Below are 18,681 nucleotides of genomic sequence, written 5' to 3'. Positions count from 1 at the left end.
GAATTGCAGAGATGACTGCAATTCAAACTGTAGTTTGAATACATCTGTTAAGCATTGAATAATTTAGAGAATATAATTAATTTTTAGCATGTGTGTTTGCTTCTAGCTTTTTTCTATTTACTTTGAAATCTTTGTGAACTGCTAATGTTAAATGGAAATTATCCTTTCACACAAATCTGTAGTGGAATGGAGGCAAAAGTAGATCCTGCTGTTTGTTCCAGAATTTGCTTATATCCTGTTTTTATTGTAAGTGTAGTTGAGTAGGAGAGAGGGAGGAAAGGCCAAGTCATGTCCATCTTTGAGAGGAATGTGAAATACTGACATTCTCAGTAATGTATTTACAAGTAGCAGTATTTTGTCAAATAGGTCAAATTAGAAATACCCTAATTACAAAATACTTGTCAAAGTAGTATTTTGCAATGAGGGTTTTTCTAAAGCCCGTAGTATTCCTGTAACAGCAGATGTGGAATAGGTGTGGGATATTTGTAGTCCAAATACTTCCTAAATGGAAGAAGTGGAATTTCTCTTTGGAATTGGTGGTAAGGGGCTGCAGATGGTGTTACAGACAGGATGGGAGACATGGGAAATGTGTGACCAGTAATACAGAAGGACTGTGACCAGGATAGCATATATGGTTTGTATAGGTGTCAGGCATGGCCCTTCCCAATGATGGGTCTGGAAACATTCTTTTTTATTTCACATGGTGAATAAACAGAATTAGGGATTGACTGTAGTAAGTATCTTGAAGTAAGTGTATGGAGATTGCTTTAATTAAGGGATAAGAGTGCTATGGGACCTTTTAATTACGTGTATGTTTTCAACATTCTTCAGACTGTTTTGCCTAAATCAAAGCATGTTACAGCCAAGGAATGTTAGTTCATTTCATGTGTAGTTGATAATTTGATATGTGGTTGATAAGTTAAAGGCCCAAAGCTGATGTATCAGAGTCTGTTTAAAGCCTTATAGACAACCTCCTTATGCCTACTGTATTGCAGTGTTAAGAATCAAAAAGTGTGTAGGAATGGAGACTTGCTAAAATTACTCTGTACAGCCAGAAGAAAAATTCCTAACAACATAATTAAAACATGAAAATGTGTAAAGAGCTTCTTACCGATGAGAGCTTCAGAGGAGCAGGAATTTTAAAGGCAGTAGTTTATATTAGAGGATTTGTCGTCTTTTGATACAGTTGTTACCAGTGCAGACTTTTGTAACTGTTTTTGAAATACCATGAAAGCAAATGTCTTTGTAAAAGTAATGTAATCACTACCAATCTTGAAATTCAGAAATTAGCTGGTCTCATGTTCCACAGCAACTCCAAGTGTTGGGCTCAGGGCGTGTTTGTGGCCAATGTGCCACAATGAAGATGGCTCTGGTGAAAGTTAAGGGTCAAATTTCTGAAATATTAAGTATTAAATTACCTCCTAAAATATCAAGTAGATTTTTTTAATGTGCTGTCTACTCTACTGATTTCTATTTAATGTATTATTCCACTTTCTACTGTATACTTTGGTGAAATAGTTGACCTTCATGGAAAAACAGGCAGTAGGATTCTGAGTAGTGGTAGTATAGATACTGTTGGGGATGTAGTCAAATTTGGTTAAAACTATTGTTATGCTAGATCCCAATGCTGAACAGCTGGGAAGAAAAGTATAAAAAATGAAGCTCTGGAGGAGTTGGGAATAAAGCTGCATTTCAAACTACTAATGGGTCTAATGCATGTAATGTGGTGGAAGGCCTGTATATTAACACCTTGAAAAAGCCTCCCTGCAGCAAGGAGGAAAAATCTGATTTCATGGGACTGAAACTGCTAAACTTCAAGTAGCTAGCTGGCTTCATATCATATGCAGAGGAAAGAGCAGCCCTGGATTTAATGGAGGCTTAATTGCAAATTAGGACTACACTATTGAAAAATAAATACCTAAATTCAAATGTCACGCTGATACAAGCAAAGGAGAAAGTCAGTGTAGGGTGTGCATGAAGGAGCAGCTCACCTTTGAGCTGTGTGGGGCTGCAGGCAGAAGGTGGTGAATTACTGCTATTTTGTGGTGAGGAACCTGTGCCTCAGTCCACCAAGGCTTGTTTCTAAATCCTGATTTCAGTGTGCCTGATGAACCTCTTTGCCTAACAGAGGCTGTCACTGCAGGTGGTGTCTTCAACTGCTGTACCCAGCTGAGGGAAGCTGCAGCATAACAAAATGTCTGTACTGGCTGGTGTTTGGAGAAAGATGTGTCATGGTTTTCATCTTGTGAAGGCAGATAGGGAGGAGAAAAAGGTGCAGCTTGACCTTCCTGGTGAACAGAGGCTGGGGCCGAGGGGGAGGAGAAGGAGACATGAGCTGTTCCCTTCTTCCCAGCAAGCTGCCTGGCAATTGAAGTACCGAACACTTGGGAAAGGAAGAGTTCATCACTGGATTTAATTTGAAGCCCGGCTGTTCCAGCCTCTCTGGATAGACATTAGCAGCCTTGGTGAATACTGACTGCAAAACTTAATATGAACTGTAAATATCACTGCAATTCAGTTACTGCATCACAGGGCTTGTCTTCAAGGGTCAGATGAAATGCTGACAGTAGGGGATGCTTCAGAAAAGTGTTGATCTAGATAAGTAACAATGATGCCTCACAAATACACTCTCCTAGTCAGCAGTGATTTGGGGTTTGGAGTGTTGTTAGAGGTAGACACAAATGAGGCAAAAATCACTCAAAACTTGCAGTGGCTGCACCCTGGAGTTTCTATTCTGCTGGTGACTTTAGCACATCAGGCACATTTATTTTCATTTCAGGTGAATAGCAGAAACACCCTGCAAACCAAATTACATTTTTAAAAGACAATTGGCATCATTAGTTTTGTAAGATATGGTATGTCATAATGAACCAATTGTTAAAATGTAGTGAAAGATTTTCTTCAAGTATGTATTAAAGTGCAAGTGCCTAGTGAAAGGCCCATGCACACAGTTCTATTGCTTGGTTTGTGACATTTTTCCCCTCTTCCATTTACAACTGAGCAACTTACTTTCATGAGCAGGAAATCCTGAGGCAATCATGGTTTTTACTCTAAGGAACAGAGCACAGAGGAGTAAAGTTGCTCAATTATGGTGGCTGATATGAGGCCAGTAGAAAATATTACTCACAAGAATAAAATCTAAAGGACAGAACTTACTGCGAATTAATTTCTGGCAAAGGGTTTTTTGGTTTGTTTCTGACTCCCAATTTCATGTGTTAAAATAGAATAAACTTTACAGCTGTCTAAGAAACAGAGCAATTGTGCAAACAATAGGTACGCAGCAATGGGGATAGTTTTTCCCTGATAAAGAGTTGTGGTCTTATGTATCTGCAGGGCAGGTTATTTCAGGATGGTGTCTTTGGTTTCACAGGCAGTAATTGGCTCCTTGGCTCTAGGAAAAATAGAAATTCAGAGTGCAGGAAGAGAGCCTAAGGCACTGTGTGCTGGACTTTCCAACATTTCTGATAATTCAGTTTCCTTAAGGGAAATTCACAGTGGTGGATTTTTTTGTTTGTTTGTTTTGGGCTTTTTTTTTTTCTTGTTCAGGCCATTTTTTCCCCCTTACTCTCACTTTCTTCTGGACTTGTATCGTGCTCTGGACTTGAATGATCTTGTTTGGTCTCCATCTGCACCCAAGTCCAAAATCGCTGTGGGGTCTTATCTGTGTTCCTGTTTGCCTGCAGTTTCTCTCCTGCTGTAGTTTCTGCTGCTGCTGATTGAAATCTTCACCAGCCTGTCCTTTTCTTTGCAATGGTGGCCAGTTTCTGCAACATTTGAGGGAAATGAGAAGGGATCAGAGTGGGTACAGCCTGAATAAAAGACTTCACTACAAATAACATTAAACTACTGTTTGTATTTGTACTGGTTTTCTATACTTCACCCAGATTCTGAGATTGAGAACATGCCAATAGTTTCATAACTCTGTGTCTGTGTGCATATGTCTGCATATGTGTCTATGCATCTATAAATGTCTATGTGTATCTATAAATGTGTTGAAATTAATACACATGAATTTGAGAACAGTTTATTGTTTGCATGCTGTATCTCTCTGCTCCTACTAACTTTGTCACCCGATTAAGTGCTGCTTGCAGCACGTGTAGGTTGGCAGGGGTGTTGGTACCTTTGGGTGTGCTCAGCACTTGGGAAGTTCAGGCTGTAGGGAGAATGGAGGTCACTGGAAAATAACATCATATGTGAAAGACAAAGCCCCAGATTTGGGGGTCCCATGAGTTAGCAGTAAGAGAGTTCTCCTCTTTCTACATTTTTGACCTTTCCTGAACTAAGCAACATCAAATCTTTTCACTGCAAGGAGTCACACCAAGTGTGGGATGTGACCTGATTGCTTGGCTGGGCTGGGTCTACCCACTATGGCTGGGCAGGTGGGCAGCACTGATGGTTCTTGCAAAGCTGGCTGATGATGGAAAGCCTAAAGCTGTTTCCTGGCAGCAATTTTCAGTATTTTCTAGCTGCTTATCCCTTTTCTCTTAACTCATCATGTAACTTGTTCAGGAAAATAGCATGTGTGCTTTCAATGTTTTCCTCATATTCTCTCTAATTTACCATGATCCCAACGGTAAGTGAGCTGCAGTGGTGCCCTTGCAATAGAAGCAAGAAAAATAAGGGGAAAAAAAAAAAGGAACTAAATCTAGTGAAACAAGCAACAGTGTGGTACTGAACGGTGCCCTCATTACTGTCACAAGACTGATGTACCCTTTGCCCTCCTGGTCTCTCTGGCATGACCTCAACCTATCATTGTCATGACAGGTCTATTGCAGTTTGGAGCAGCCCCATGAGCAGTGTCTGCAGATCACACATGATTACCTCTGACACCTGACATTTCCTTTCCTCCGAGAGAATTGCAGCCATGACCTCTAATCAGACTGGGTCCTTGAAACAAAATCACTTGAAGCAAATCCATTTCAAAGAAAATGGATTTAAAGCAGCTCCCTTTCTTGGTGTTTTTGTAAGGAAACTAATGCCACTACAGCACAGCTCTCTGTCAGACACTATGACAGCTTGATACTATCTTACTCTAAAAAAAGGAAAATAGGAAAAACCTCTACCCCCAACCCCCTCCCTTATTATTGTTTTCAGGTGTTAGTTCCTTGGATTTATAGAAGCTCCACTGCATGTTCTGTGTGTTTAAAGCACACTACTCTCCTTTACTTGTCCTTCCCTGCTGCTTTCTGGCAGCTTGCCCCCCTATGTGTCCTCTGTGTTGCTTTGTCGATTGTTTGTTTTCTCCCCACATCTTTCTGTCAAGGTTTTGTCTTCCAAGCTGACTGCTGTTCCATGACTGGGCATCAGTCTTCTTGTGGGAGGTGGTGAGTGACTGCTTTTGCAGCACTTATTTAACTGTCTCTGTGTTGACTCATGGAATCTTTTGCTTTTTTTCACCCCGCTCTTTCTCCCCTCCCACTGGGGCTGTGTGGATGCTTGTGTAGCTGTGAAAACATCCTGCTTGAAGTGTGTTGTTTTACCTATCAGAAAGACTGTTTATTCAAAGCTCACTTTGAACAGGTTAGCTGTGAAAACCCCCTTTTTTTTTTTTTTTTTTTTTTTTAAATTATTAGGTTTCACAGCAGTTGCTGGTGTGATCTTCAGGTCAAAAGAAAGATGTCTGGTTCCCACCTAGCTTTCCATAAGTGGTTAAGCTGCTAGACACTAGTGCTGTCTATTAATTTTGAAGTCACAGGCTGTGTTTCAAGGGAAAATGATTACTTAACTCCCCTGACCTAAGACTTGGCACAGACTGGGCCATTGAGATGTGAATTGCTTATTTTTATAGCAATTGACCCACACTTGAACATGACCTGTCCATCTCAGTGTGTGCTTGAGTTTTGTGCCAGGTGCTGTGGTGTCAGGAGTGTTTTCTCTCATCTTTCTTGTATGCTTGACCTCACCACCACGTATTCATTTCTTTCATATTTTTGTGATGAAATTGCTTGGGTGTCCTATTTGGAATCAGGGCTCTGTATTACTTAACCATAGCACACAGATAGGAATACACAGTTCCTACTCATTTATTTCCAATTCAACTAGCATAAAGGGGGAACAAAATATAAATATGCCATGGAGTGATGGGGGACAATAATAGGAACATGCTGCCTTCTTCCCAGCCACTTTCTTTTAGTTGTTCCTGCTCTCTTCACATTTCATTGCAGATGGCTTTTCTTCAATTTCTAATATTCATCTTCACAAGTCAAGGCGTCTCCCAGCCACCCTCTGTTTGTTTATCAACCATTTCCTTGTCCTTTCTTAAAGGTGAAGCTAAAGCCAGGTCACTCACCTTTGGTTCTGAAGTGCTGTCTCAGCCATAATCCCCCCTGGCCTCCCTTGCTGGTGGGTAACTGCTTCAAGTGGTTGTGGTGTGTATCCTATGTATCCCTGCTGAAAAGGAAGCAAAGTCATACTCTGGTCTGTCCTTGGTCTAACTTTAGCTGCATTTGTGAAGAGAGATGTTCACATTAAATGTACATATGGCATAAAGCTGGGAGGGGCCACACGTGCAATTGAAGATGAGAGCAAAATTCAAAATTAATTTAAAGGGTGAAATTTGAGAGGCAAAATGAGCTGTTTCAACTGAACAGTGGTAACAAACACCAGAGAACCAGTGGCCAGATGGCAGCTGCAGAAAAGGAGGAGTGTGGCATTCACATTCTCTGAACAAATCCGTTCGCCCCAGATTTTTCTCCTGGCAAGCTGAGAAGCCTCAGAGAAAAGGGACACAATTCTTATCTCATTTGCTTCTCCTGTGTTGTGCTCACATGTGGAATGTGTTTGGAGATTGTTTACCCACAGGTGATTGTTTCACTGGATTCTGGTGTGAGTTGTTTTCACTCAATGGCCAATCAGGGCCAAGCTGTGTCGGGACTCTGGAATGAGTCTCAAGTTTTCATTATTATCTTTTTAGCATTCAGTAAGTATCCTTTCTGTATTCTTTAGTAAAGTATAGTAAATATTCTTTAATATAATATGGTATTATAAAGGAATAAATTAGCCGTCTGAGAACATGGAGTCAGATGCATCATTCCTTCCTCCCTGCCACGGGGGGTCCCTTCAAATACAATAGAGGAGAGCTAGACAGCTGAGGTGTATTGCTGTGAAAAAGGAATACATTTTAAAGGGATGAATAAAGAGAAGTATTGCTCTACTCAGCATCTTACTTATCACTTACTTATCATTTACTTAGTGAAGTAACATTTCCAGCTTACCTGAAAAGATGCAGCTCAGTGAGACAGAGTGAAGAGGAGGCCAACGTGATTGATATAAGGTCTGGCAAACCTGACCTGAGAGGAGAGAGAGAAGAACACTGTAGTTGTTTGGGCTAGAGAAGAAGTGTCTGAGAGCAAACAAAGTTTATGAAGGCTGTTAGAAAGGGGGTTAAGGAATAATCTGTTCTCCATGTTTGTGGTAGATGGGATGAGGCTTAAAGCATAACCTCTCAGGTTGTGAGTAGATACTGGGAAGAGCTTTTCCCGGTAAGGACAGCTTGACTGGGACACTACTGAATCTTACCTCAGGAGACCTATAGAAAAAAGTAGAGGGGAGGTGAGTTAGATCTTGCCAAATTTCCTTTAACAATGTTTTGCTGTGTTTAACTGCAGTGAGGAACTGTTTCCTTGCTGGTGCTGATAAGACAACCATCCTTTACCTTCTTTTTTAATGGGATGTGTGGAATGCTCTTAGCTGTGGGGGTGGATTTGTCTCCATTCTCCAGATGGAGTCTGTAGCTCAGGGCTGAGACATTCTGGGCAACCTCCTCATGAAACTGCATTTATTTCATCCTAAATTATCTTTGTTTTCTAGAGTGGGCATTGGTGAAGAGGAGCTTGGCCTCCGTGTTTATGTCTGTGCTCATTATGAGAGTCAGGGATAGTTTTGCACTGACCCTTCTTAGGACTACCTTCCTCCAGGACAGATACATCTTGGAGAAAGCTGGTCAGAGCAGTCCAAAACAGAAAGGCAGCAATCTAAAAAGTAATCAGGGTGGGCAATGAGAGGTCCTCAACTTGACTTGGTTTAGCAGAGCAGATATACATTAGATCTTGCTTCTCCCCTGACACATATCCCCCTTTCTTCAAAAATGCTTCTGCTTCCTTGTTTCTAGCAGGCAGGAAAACCTGTCTTCTCCCTCAGATGCTCTCAAGCATCTTTGACAGCAGAAATTAAATTCCTTCAAGCCACTTGAGACTGCTGCTCTTAAAAACCCATTCTGCACTCCTCAATCACAGAGGATTTAGAGGGAGAGAGAACCATTGTGACATAAAAATAAAATAATGCAGAAAAAATTGAGGTGAGAGGGCTGAAACTACAGCTGCATGGCCCTTGGGTTTAACTGCATCATATTGAGCTTGTATTATCCAAATGTTTTACTGAGTTTTTTTCCTGCTTTCCCAGCTCACCTTGCCCTTCAGTGTGGGAACCTGTGACCATGTCTTAGGGCAGCTGGCTCTTCCTGAGGGCTCTGCCTCTGCCCCCAGTTCTCTCTGTCCATGTAGCCCTGTGGACAGAGCAGCTGCTGGGCTCAGGTTTGCCTTGTTCCAGGGGTGTGTCTGGCAGCAGGGCTGGGGCTGCACAAGGAGCTGGGAGGGGACATGGTCTGGGCAGCTGATCCCAGCTGAGCACAGGGGTACCCGTTGTACTCAGCACATAAAGCTGGGGAAAGAAGATGGAAGGGGGGACGCTCAGAATCATGGTGCTTGTCTTCCAAGGTCACCATAGTACATGATGGAGCATTGCTTTCCTAAAGATGGCTGAACACCTGCCCTTGGGAAGTGGTGAATGGATTCCTTGTTTTGGTTTGCTCGCATGCACGGTTCTTGCTTTAGCAATTAAACTGCCTTGATCTCAACCCATGAGTTTTCTCACTTTTACTCTTTCAGCTCTCTGCCCCATCCTGACATGAGGGGAGTGACTGAGCAGCTGTGTGGTGCTTCGTTGGGGTGAAACCATGACAGCTGTGAAGAGAGAGACTCTGACCCCAAGGCACGAGCTGAGATGACATGATGCTGAGTGACTCAAAACACAACGCCACTCAGATGAATTTTTAATATGTTTGCAAATATGAGTGTTCAAACTGACTAAGGCCAGAAGGAAATTTTGACACTTGCCTCCACTGCACTTTTTGTCTTGTTCAAACTGAAATCCTGACTGAATTCAAGACTGAGCTTCTGATCACAGTCCAGAGCCAGGTTTTTGCCTTTTCTAGGTATTATACCAAGTCTGATCCATAGAGATGTTCACATGCACGTGCTGAACAAATGGAGTAAATTTGGGAGTGATAATGTTGTTGGGTGAAAGGAATCTTTGTGTAAAAAAGTTTTACTTAAAAAAAGAGTGTGGGATTTGCACACCACTGATGTCTATAACGTCACTTTCACAACATGAAAGCTTGAAAAATGAGATACAGAAAAATTACTTGCAGTGAAAAAATTATTCAAAATATTACCTTAGTGGTTTGCTTTGGGGTTTTTTTGCCTACTTTGGGGCCAACTCTCCTTCTTCAAAATTCCGGATTTTTGGATGAGCATTTTTCCCATTTTTATTGCATGTAAACAGGAGAGAAGGAAAGGCTGCAGCTTGGATGGTAATTGCTCTCCTGGGCTATCTTTTTGATTCATATTCTGTCTGATGCAGTACAAGAAGCAGTTTGAATTGCAGAAGAGAGAGAAGGATTCCAAAGGAAGTGTCAGCTCTAGTTTTCCATCAGGAGAGGGACTGAATGGGGCACTTGAGGGAGCTATTCACCTTCCTGTGGAAGTGGTGAGGAGAAGGAATACCCACCAGCTTCATGAAAAAGGAACTAAATGAAAATTATAAATTCTGAAAGAAGTAACAGCAGTAGTAGCAGGCCAGTGCCCGGTTCTGTTGATAACCAGCAGGAAAATTTGAGCTTGATCAAGGGAAGGAGCAGCCCCATTTTGGGTTTTCCAAAAGGGCCCTGTTCTCAATCTGTGCTTAAGAGGAACCTGTCTCTATTGATATGAGAGACTGTCAGCATTAGACTTAGTGTTTTTCTTTGATTTCAGCAACCACCAGTGCCTGGCAGCTTATTTGGGTAGTTAAGTACCTTTAACAGGGCAGCCCTCTGCTTGTTTTTGGTTTTACTGTGAACTCCATCCATTTACTGGAGACATTCTCTGCTACTTGCTGGGAGTAGGGAACATCAAACCTGGAGCAGGGATAAACCCTGCAGATTATCTGTCCAGGTGAGATTTAATGTGGTGCCCTTGGATGTCTGGGAGAGACCTCAGGAGCTTTGCAGGAACACCCTGAAAATGTCAGTATCTCTGCTGGTGGAAAATGAGATTCCCTAAATGTGAAGCAAATAAAAGTGGTTAGTTAATGGACCTAACCTAGAAAAATCTGTCATATGGGTTTATAAATATACATTTAAAACAGGAGAAAACTAAATTTTGCTGATTTATTCCAAAATTGTGTCTCCTTCTTGTTCTGTACTTGGTCGTGCTTGCTTGTCTAGCTCACACTTCACATTCCAAGATAGATTAAATAGGCTAGTATTCAAACCCTTCTTTAAGGTCTTTGGATTTTAATCTTCCCCAGGTTCCTCTATCAGCCCCACTCCTGAAGGATCTCTGAGCATGGGGAAGGTCCTGCCTTGTCCACGTGGGAAACACTCACACTGCTGTGGCAGATCTCTGAAGCTCTCTGTGAGATCACAAACAAATCATTAATCCACCAAGAGCTGAAAGGTTCTTCTGTCCCTGAAAAGGCAAAGTGGAAGTAGCAACATGAAATGTTTTTAAGCTCTTAAGCTTATATTTCTTATTACTGTACAAGCTATAAGTAATGTGTGATATGAAGAATTAATATGAGGGGTTTTTCACTATTTTCTGGCTGAGAACAGAAAATAGTGAAAAAATACTTCCTTGCTCATGGAAGTAGCCACCAGGCCATGTCTGTCTCAGGGGTATATGTACCATGACAGAGAGGAACAGGGAGAAAACTGGGGTGGCTTTTCTCCCTCACAGTAAAACTCCAGTTCTGAGAGGACCTGGAAGAGAGAGACTCACCAACTGGCCGAAGATGGGGACCAAGAATTGTTGATGTGATGCTGGAAGTATGAAGGCTGGGAATCAAAAACTAGCAAGGCAGATGTGCATGAGACTGCTGGAATTGTGCTCCACTGGCCTGGAAAACCAGGGCAAAAGTGTTGGATCTTCAAAAAGCCAAATATACTGTTTTCCAGACAAAAGTAATTTCTTGGCTGTCAGTGACAGCTCCTTTTTAGGAGGATCCTGTTTTGTAACTGTGAATGTAAAGAGCTGCTTGGCAGCCAGCCAGCCAGCCAGCAACACAGCTACTTAATTTACCAATGAAAACTTTGAAGAAATGGGGGAAGCTTGCTAGAAAGCAGGTCTGCAATACGGCAGGCTGTGTTTCTCCTTGCAACAGAAAATCCGAGAAAGATTTGAAGGACCACATAAATATATCTTGTGTACTCAGATTTACTGAACCATATAAAATTTAGTGGCTAGAATAGAGTACACAGAGTAACTCTGCATTTACCTCAGTCCCTTTTCTTCAGAATGGCAGCTCTTGGACCACCTTGGGCCTCCTTGGGTTTAAAGAAGTCAGACTCTTGCCCTTTGTGTAAGGGTGGGCTGGCTCTAGCCTGGCATAGCTGGAGCCCTACCAAACAAACATATAGATAAAATGTAATTTTCTGAATGTTCCTTCCTAGAATGCATCTCAGTGCTTAGAGAACAAATGAAGACTGCAGACCCTTACTGCCTGGGTGTACATACTCAAAAGACACCAGTGTGAGCTACAGGAGGGCAACTTCAGCCCTGTGAGTAAATCCCCTGGGGAATAAAACCTGTCAGATTGCAGCATTGCCAAGAGCTCGGTGCTACATCAGCAGGACTCTCACATCCAAGCAACTGGGAAGAGACCATTTTATTAATGATACTCCCTGCTGCTAGAGCCTGCTTTGCTTTGGAGATTCTCCTCATAAAAAAGGCCCTCCTTGCTGCCTGCTGTCTCCTCTCATCTCTGTGGGGTTTGTGATGAGTTGGCCACCGAACCGAGCTCAGAAATGTAAATTTTCCTTGGAACATTAATCATCATGTGACTCCAAAAACATGTATCTCAGTTGGCAACCCTCCTTAAGCACAGGCTCACGAGGCACTCCACATCCTCCTGGTCTACCTCAGCTTGCTGCAGCTGCTGTAAGAAATAAATTCTGTGGTGTGCATCCACCTGCCTTCCCAACATTAGCATTGCATTTTATTTAATTACTGGTGGTTTAGTAAGACCCCCAAAAAATTAAATTACATTTAAATTAATAAAATTAATAAATTAATAAATTCAATTAATAAAATTAAAATTTATGCTCCACTTCCCTGCACAGTTGCCCATGCCTTACATCCCCAGCAACTCCAGCTGTCCTCTTTTCACTCTCACCAACACTCAGTGTTTTCTCTAAAACTTCTGTAAAGCCCTTTGGCATTTCCAGCTTGAGATTCTGCAGCAGAAGGAAAATTAAAATTTAGGGCAGTATTAAGTTAATTAAACTTACCATCAAATTAATAACACAAGAAATACAGTGCAGACTACATTATTCATGATCATGTTTTATTCAGTAAAAACCTCAATTTTTAATGCTTTTGGTATTACTGCAGGACTTCTACTCTGCTCTGCTAGAGTTACATGGCATACAGGGTTTCTCAGGTTCTGTATATAAAGTCAATGTAATTTTCACTCAAGTGATAAAAGATTCCTAATCAGTAAAAGAAATTAGAAGTCCCACGTCCCTGATTTCTTGGAAGGAAATAGTTAAACGTGGAGGATTAAATTCCTATATATTTAAAGAACTCATTTAAATTCATTACCTTTCCTCTTGTTTTCTTGCACCCCAGCTATTCTCCCCTCCATCAGTTTTGCTGTCCATCAGCAAAGTTTCAGTTCACCTCATAAAGGTTTTTCTAAAGGCTTTGGTGCTGAAGCCTCATTACTCCACCATGGCACATCCCAGCATTATCTGTACAGCTCTGCTCCTGACCACACTGCAGGAGGTCGCTATTTATGAATAATGCAGTGAAGCACTACATGAGATATGAGGTTAGGACTGAGAGACTGTGTGCTCCTTCAGGTTTTTTTTTTTTATTTAAGTCCAGCCAAGCAAGAGCTAAATAACATGGTTCAAAGAGCTCTTCCATTCCAAGGGGACTGTGGATCACAGTCTGAAAGAACTACTGCTAAATGAAGTTATGGGCACAATAACCTAATGCATGCTTTGAAAAGAGGCAGTGGGAATGTAACTTCCCTTGGAGAAAGGAAGGAAATTAATGAAAGCTGAAACCATGGCACAGAGACAGCATTATCAAGAAAGAAGGCACAAGGAAGGAATAATCAGGAAATGTGCAGCTACTGCTGTGACGCTGCACAAGGGAGAAAGGCAGCTCACATAAGCATATTAGAAGCTCTCTTGTTTAATTGCTGTGTTTATTAGAGGTAATTCTTGATACAAAGTTTATTGTTGATACAAAGATTATTGTTGATTCTTCCCTCTTCTACATCCTTTGGCCACCTGCCCCATTTTTGTTTGGTGAAGTCTTAGTATTTACAGTATTATTTTCCTGGAAATAATGTTTAAAATATGCATTTTTCAAAAAAATGCAGCAATAACCTACTTACCCAGAAGAGCTCAGGGTATTCTTCTAGACCAGCTTCTTTATTTCCTTTTAAAGCAGTCTTTTATATTGCTCAGTCACTTCATGAATTTTTATATTCTATTCTGGTGTCTCTGTAGCATGAAGGTTGGTAGACCTTGCCAACATGCTTCAAGCCAGAAGACTTTAGAGCATCTTTAGCATCAAAAATAAAACTCTCTTCCTGTGGCTGTCTGAAGAAAGGTGTGAAAGGCGGACTTCCATGGTGTGAGATTCAAGTGCTGCAGTGCCCAGCACAGAACTGGTGTCTCCAGGAGGGGAATTCACGAGGCTGAGTGGCGCCTAAGCAGTGAGGGAGGGAGAGCTGAGTGTCTCAACGTGGGATTAGCATCCTTCATCAGTCTGAGTGGGGAAATGAGAAAGAACTGAAGCTATTCCTGAATTAACTCTCTACCTGCTACTGAGGTATTTATAGCTGCTCTTTGGTTGCATAAATTGGGGCCTTCTCTTCTGCTCTTCAGAGGAGAGGCTGTGAGAAAAGATTATATTAGTAAAGTTTATTTGAGTTCTTAATCAGGAAATAAGAGACGCATTTCCTACATCCTCTTCAGCCTGTGAAGACTTGAACCTATACTGGCCCTTTCTCATTTTTGCTAAAACATTCAGAAAACAACAACTGAAAAAAGCATCCCCTCACAGCTATCCATTTACCCCATGGAAAAGCTGTCTCCAAAGGCTGCACTTTGGTACTGTTGCAACTATAGAGAGATTTCAAGAGATGGAAACTTGTGACAGCAGGAGACAGAAGCTGCCTTCAGGGGATCAACTGTGTTACCAGCCAAGAGGAGACCTTCTTCATCATCTACATCCATTAGGATATTTCACCCAAAACCTAATGGCTCTCAGTTCTAAGGGGGTAGAACAGAATGACTAAGGCACAAAATATGATACAGGATGTTCTACTGGAAGGAGGGTTTGGCTCAGGAGCTGTTGTGGGTCTAAGCAGGAGCTGTTGCCTTGACATACAGAAGAAAGATGCTGCTGACAGCTGCTTGGGAGCATTGGTTCTGACACAGGGGCCTGGTGGGGTCAGGAAGAAGGAGGAGATGGGAGGTTCTCCCACATTTACAGCTCTTGTGGCCTTTGCTGGTTGCTCAGGTCTCCTATGTACAGCGCAACTCCTGTCCTCCTAAGGTGCTGAGCTTCCTCTAAGCAAAGAACACTAGGAAGATCCTGTGGCAAAAATATTGAACTGAAAAGCAGCAACCTGTCTGTGGGCAATAGAGGGAATAAGTGCTACATCGTGCAGTCATACCCTGGTCTTATTTTCACAGGCAGAAAATTTAACACTGGAAGGTGAGCATAGTTAATGACTCACTTCTGTAGCAAGGATGTCTTATCAGCATCCTCTGCTTGACCTTCAACGTTTGCATGAAGATCAAGGTTTGCATGACCATCCCTTCACAACAGAGACGTAAGACACAATTGCAATTGAAAAGGATTATAAACCTAAGTTTAGTTTATTTTACAGCACGCTGTGTAGGCTCACTGACCCATTAATCAGAGTGGCATTTTGGTTTACGGGCCATATAGCATGACTTGATTTACAACATGCAGCTTTGGATACCAACCATGCCAAAAAACACAATCAGTGTGGAATAGCTGATAAAAATCACATGACAAGGAAGTGGGTCTTTTTTTTTTTTTTTTTGACAAAGACCCCTGGTGCAGGTGGCTTATTGAAGGAACTGAGCATTCCCAGCTTCTTTGTGTTCATTTCTTTCTGGGAGGGTGAGGGACATCAGCACTTTCTTCAACCAGCCTGGAGATGAGTTTTTCCAACAGCAACTGCTTTGCTTTTTTCATTGCTGTCTGAGTAGCATCCTTGGAGAGAAAATTCCAAATGGAGACAGCTCATGGCCAGGCATTATATACAGTTGCCTGCTTTCACATTAGGACTTTAAAGCAGCTGTGGAAATCCAAGGCTGACAGTTCAAAGTAGCTCTCCTGTGTCTCTCTTGTTGTAAACACTGGAAGAGAGGAGTTGCTATGTGCTTGAGTGGGGCTGTTGGACTGAAAAATTAGATGCATTTGGATGCAAAGTTCATACAATGGCATTTGAGGATGCTATTCAGTAGTTAACTCTGTGAATAATAAGGCATCACTGAAAGCATTCCAAGTCTACATAATAACTTTGGATTTGGGCTCGGAGAGAGACTTGCAGCAATAATACATGTCAGTACTCTTTTGGGGAGGCTGGCAGTGGAGGAGTGCCAACTGATCAGCTTTGGTTTTGTTTTTGCACTGTTTATCCTGTTTGTTTGGGTTGTCAGGCTGAAGTTCAAGAATCAATCAGCAAGCTATAATGGACATATTTTCATTATGGCACAAGGAGCCTCATGTGTCCTTCATTCATGTATTATTCACACGAATGGATGAACAAAGAAGCCATCTACTACAGCACACAAACCCCAGGATATCTGCTCAACTTAAAAATACACCGAGGTCCAGGCAAAGCCTCCACTCTCCTGCAGTGGCCAAGGCAAGAGTAAAATTTTGGGTTATTGCAGAAGTGTGATCACTTGCCATGTTTCTTTTAACTCAAGCACTGGTAGATGCTGGATACAGAGGTGCCAAATGTCTGTGTGCTGAGAGGCCTTTGAAGTGCCTTCAGGATGGACATTGGGATCCATTCCACCTCTAAACAGGGAACGTTATCTCATGGTGAGAACTGAGCAGCAGCCACTGAAAGACAGAAGATGTTTATATTTCTCTGGCACAGAAAAAAAATATATATGGGATGCAAAAACCACCTGTGTATGTAACAGTGGTAGAGACTAATGCTCTGTGAGTGACCCAGGTAGAATTTTTCCAACTTATTCCCATGTTTTCCGAATCTTAGGAGAAGTGTTTCCCCATTTCCATTTTACCTGTGCATTAAGAGTTTAATTCTATCAGGGAACTCTGTATTTGCATTCACTGAAAGTCAGCAGGGAATGATTTATGCATACTTTCTAGGATTTCTCATATAAAACCTTGAGACAAAATCTCTGCAATACTTTCTGAAAAGCCCATAAGGATGGGATTATAAACTGCATTTTGTGGGAAGTGTTGGCTGGTGTGCATTTGGCAAAACAGGGAGCATGCAGCAACAGCCCCAGTGCTTCCCTGGAGAGCTGTATCCTGGCCCTGCCTCTGCCATAGACGCAACCTGTGAATGTTTTTCAGTCAAGTTTTCCCTGCTCTTTATTTTCTAGATAGCTGAACTGTGGGTCAGAGCCAGCATGCTAAGAGCCGAAACTTTGGTCAGGTGGAGATTTTTTTCAGACTGCACATGAAAATTGCTGTTTGATACCAACTGCTCAAAGGTCTGACTTTGGGTCTCTGTGAGGACTTGAAATCCGCAAATGTCCCTCTTGGCTTTTCCTGCTGCCTTTGAAACGGGAAACTGCTCCCTTGACACAAAGGGGCTTTGTGTGAACAAATGAATGTGATAATGATGGATCCATACCAATATCTTAGAGGTGGCCAGGGCAGGGCTTAAGCACTGCTTTGTGTGTCAGGGGCTGAGCTCTGCAACAGGGAGACCAACATGTTGACTTGCTGTTCATAAGCTGAGCACCTTCCAGTGTCTGTGGTGAGGGTCCTAAGGTGAAAAAAACCCCATAAAATTTTGTGATTAAATACTAATGTGACAAAGGCAAACAGGTGGGGTAAAATGCACTTTCCTCTGTTATCTGCTGCATCTTTCCCAGGGTGCTGCTGTGTGCTTCCTAGCTGTTCTCCCTTAGGGCAGCAACAGGTGCTTGAGGAAGTGACGTGTGTCATGAAGTTAGTTTATGGGTTTATTTACTTTGACTTCATCTGGGTTCTTATGACTACAGACTGTCACATGGCTGTATACTTGTCTTGTGGGGTTTTTTTTTGACTATCTATACCTGAAGTCTTTTCCCCCTAAAACTGTTTAGAAAGGTTTGTTTGGTGAGTTTTGTTTGTTTCTTTTTTCATTTTTAATAAAAACACTTCATATTTCTTCACCTTAATGAATTTTGCTATTCTTTCATTTTCCCAGTCACCCTGATGGCACAAGACTACTTTCTTCTGTATTATTGTTTTCTTTGTATTTTAAGCAAGACTCTTGATTCTCCAAATAAGAATATTAAAAAAGGAAGGAGCTCATGATTTCCATCAGTTGTAAGCTTCTCACTGAAATTGCTGTCCTATAAATCTGCACTATGCTACAATTTGCTCTGAAACACTGCTGAAGAGAGAAGAAGAAAATTAACTTCTTTTACAGTGTCTTTAGCAGAAGTTGGAAAAAAAGGACATTGTTGCAGTTATAAAGATTTGTCCCTAAATAGGGATGGAGAGGAAGAGTCCACAAGGCCCTCTGCCCTGCCCTTACAGACTGCTGTCACTTTACAATGATGCTCTATAGTACATGCTAACATAGTTTGACTAGTTTAAAAATTACAAGTATTCTTTCTACTTTTAATGGTCTTTTCAAACATTGCTAGAGTATTCAGAATACTGAATACTACTACTAATAACAAGGAACACTTCAAGAATATCTTTCAATTTGTTCTAGGAAAGAAACAAGCTGGCTCTAAGCAATCATGGTCCATGGGTAAGCAGAGGGATGAGAATTTGAGTCATTCTCGGTATCACCAGCAGATCAGGACATGTCACTACCAGTGCCTGACCTGTCAGGCACACAGTGGAATCCCAGGTGCCATTCTGAAATCAACACCTTTTCAGTAAGATGCTGGAAAAAGATATCAGAAGAGTCTTTTCATGGGGTGTCCACTTCACTAGAAAGAGGAGAACTCTGACTGCTGCCAGACCAGTTCATTGGACTGTCTAGGCAACCCACACTTAAACTGGACTTTCCTAACATAACTCTAATAATAACCTAGAAGAAGAACACTAATCAAGGCAGCTAAGAAAATACAAAGCCTTTTTCCAACTTTCTCTTTGTTTCCTGTGGTGACAAAGCATATAGGTCGATGCATCCATCACTACTTCTAAGTGTGCATCCAAATGA

The 18,681-nt window shown here is 41.7% G+C and overlaps 2 long non-coding RNA genes across 7 annotated transcripts; one reads left to right on the top strand and one right to left on the bottom strand.

Annotated features, from left to right (window-relative positions):
- Nucleotides 1-1,974: 1,974 nt before the first annotated feature.
- LOC135294027 (uncharacterized) lies at nt 1,975-14,135 on the bottom strand. Of its 5 annotated transcripts, none has more exons than XR_010356132.1 (5): nt 11,533-12,123; nt 10,645-10,727; nt 7,215-7,289; nt 6,290-6,390; nt 1,975-3,764 (listed from the first exon to the last, which is right to left on the bottom strand). It is a non-coding gene; the product is annotated as an uncharacterized LOC135294027 (long non-coding RNA). The 5 variants fall into 5 exon arrangements; XR_010356133.1 differs by having other exon boundaries at nt 6,290-6,387; XR_010356134.1 differs by lacking the exons at nt 10,645-10,727; nt 11,533-12,123 and adding an exon at nt 13,663-14,135.
- LOC135294026 (uncharacterized) lies at nt 7,049-11,645 on the top strand. 2 transcript variants are annotated; one of them, XR_010356131.1, is made up of 4 exons: nt 7,049-7,551; nt 8,114-8,296; nt 8,401-8,531; nt 8,886-11,645. It is a non-coding gene; the product is annotated as an uncharacterized LOC135294026 (long non-coding RNA). The 2 variants fall into 2 exon arrangements; XR_010356130.1 differs by lacking the exon at nt 8,114-8,296.
- Nucleotides 14,136-18,681: the final 4,546 nt, after the last annotated feature.

Source organism: Passer domesticus, chromosome 2 (genome assembly GCF_036417665.1).
Source record: "Passer domesticus isolate bPasDom1 chromosome 2, bPasDom1.hap1, whole genome shotgun sequence".
NCBI classification, from domain to species: Eukaryota; Metazoa; Chordata; class Aves; order Passeriformes; family Passeridae; genus Passer; species Passer domesticus.
Note: the sequence above shows the minus strand (reverse complement) of the source record. Positions and strands in the feature narration are given on the sequence as shown.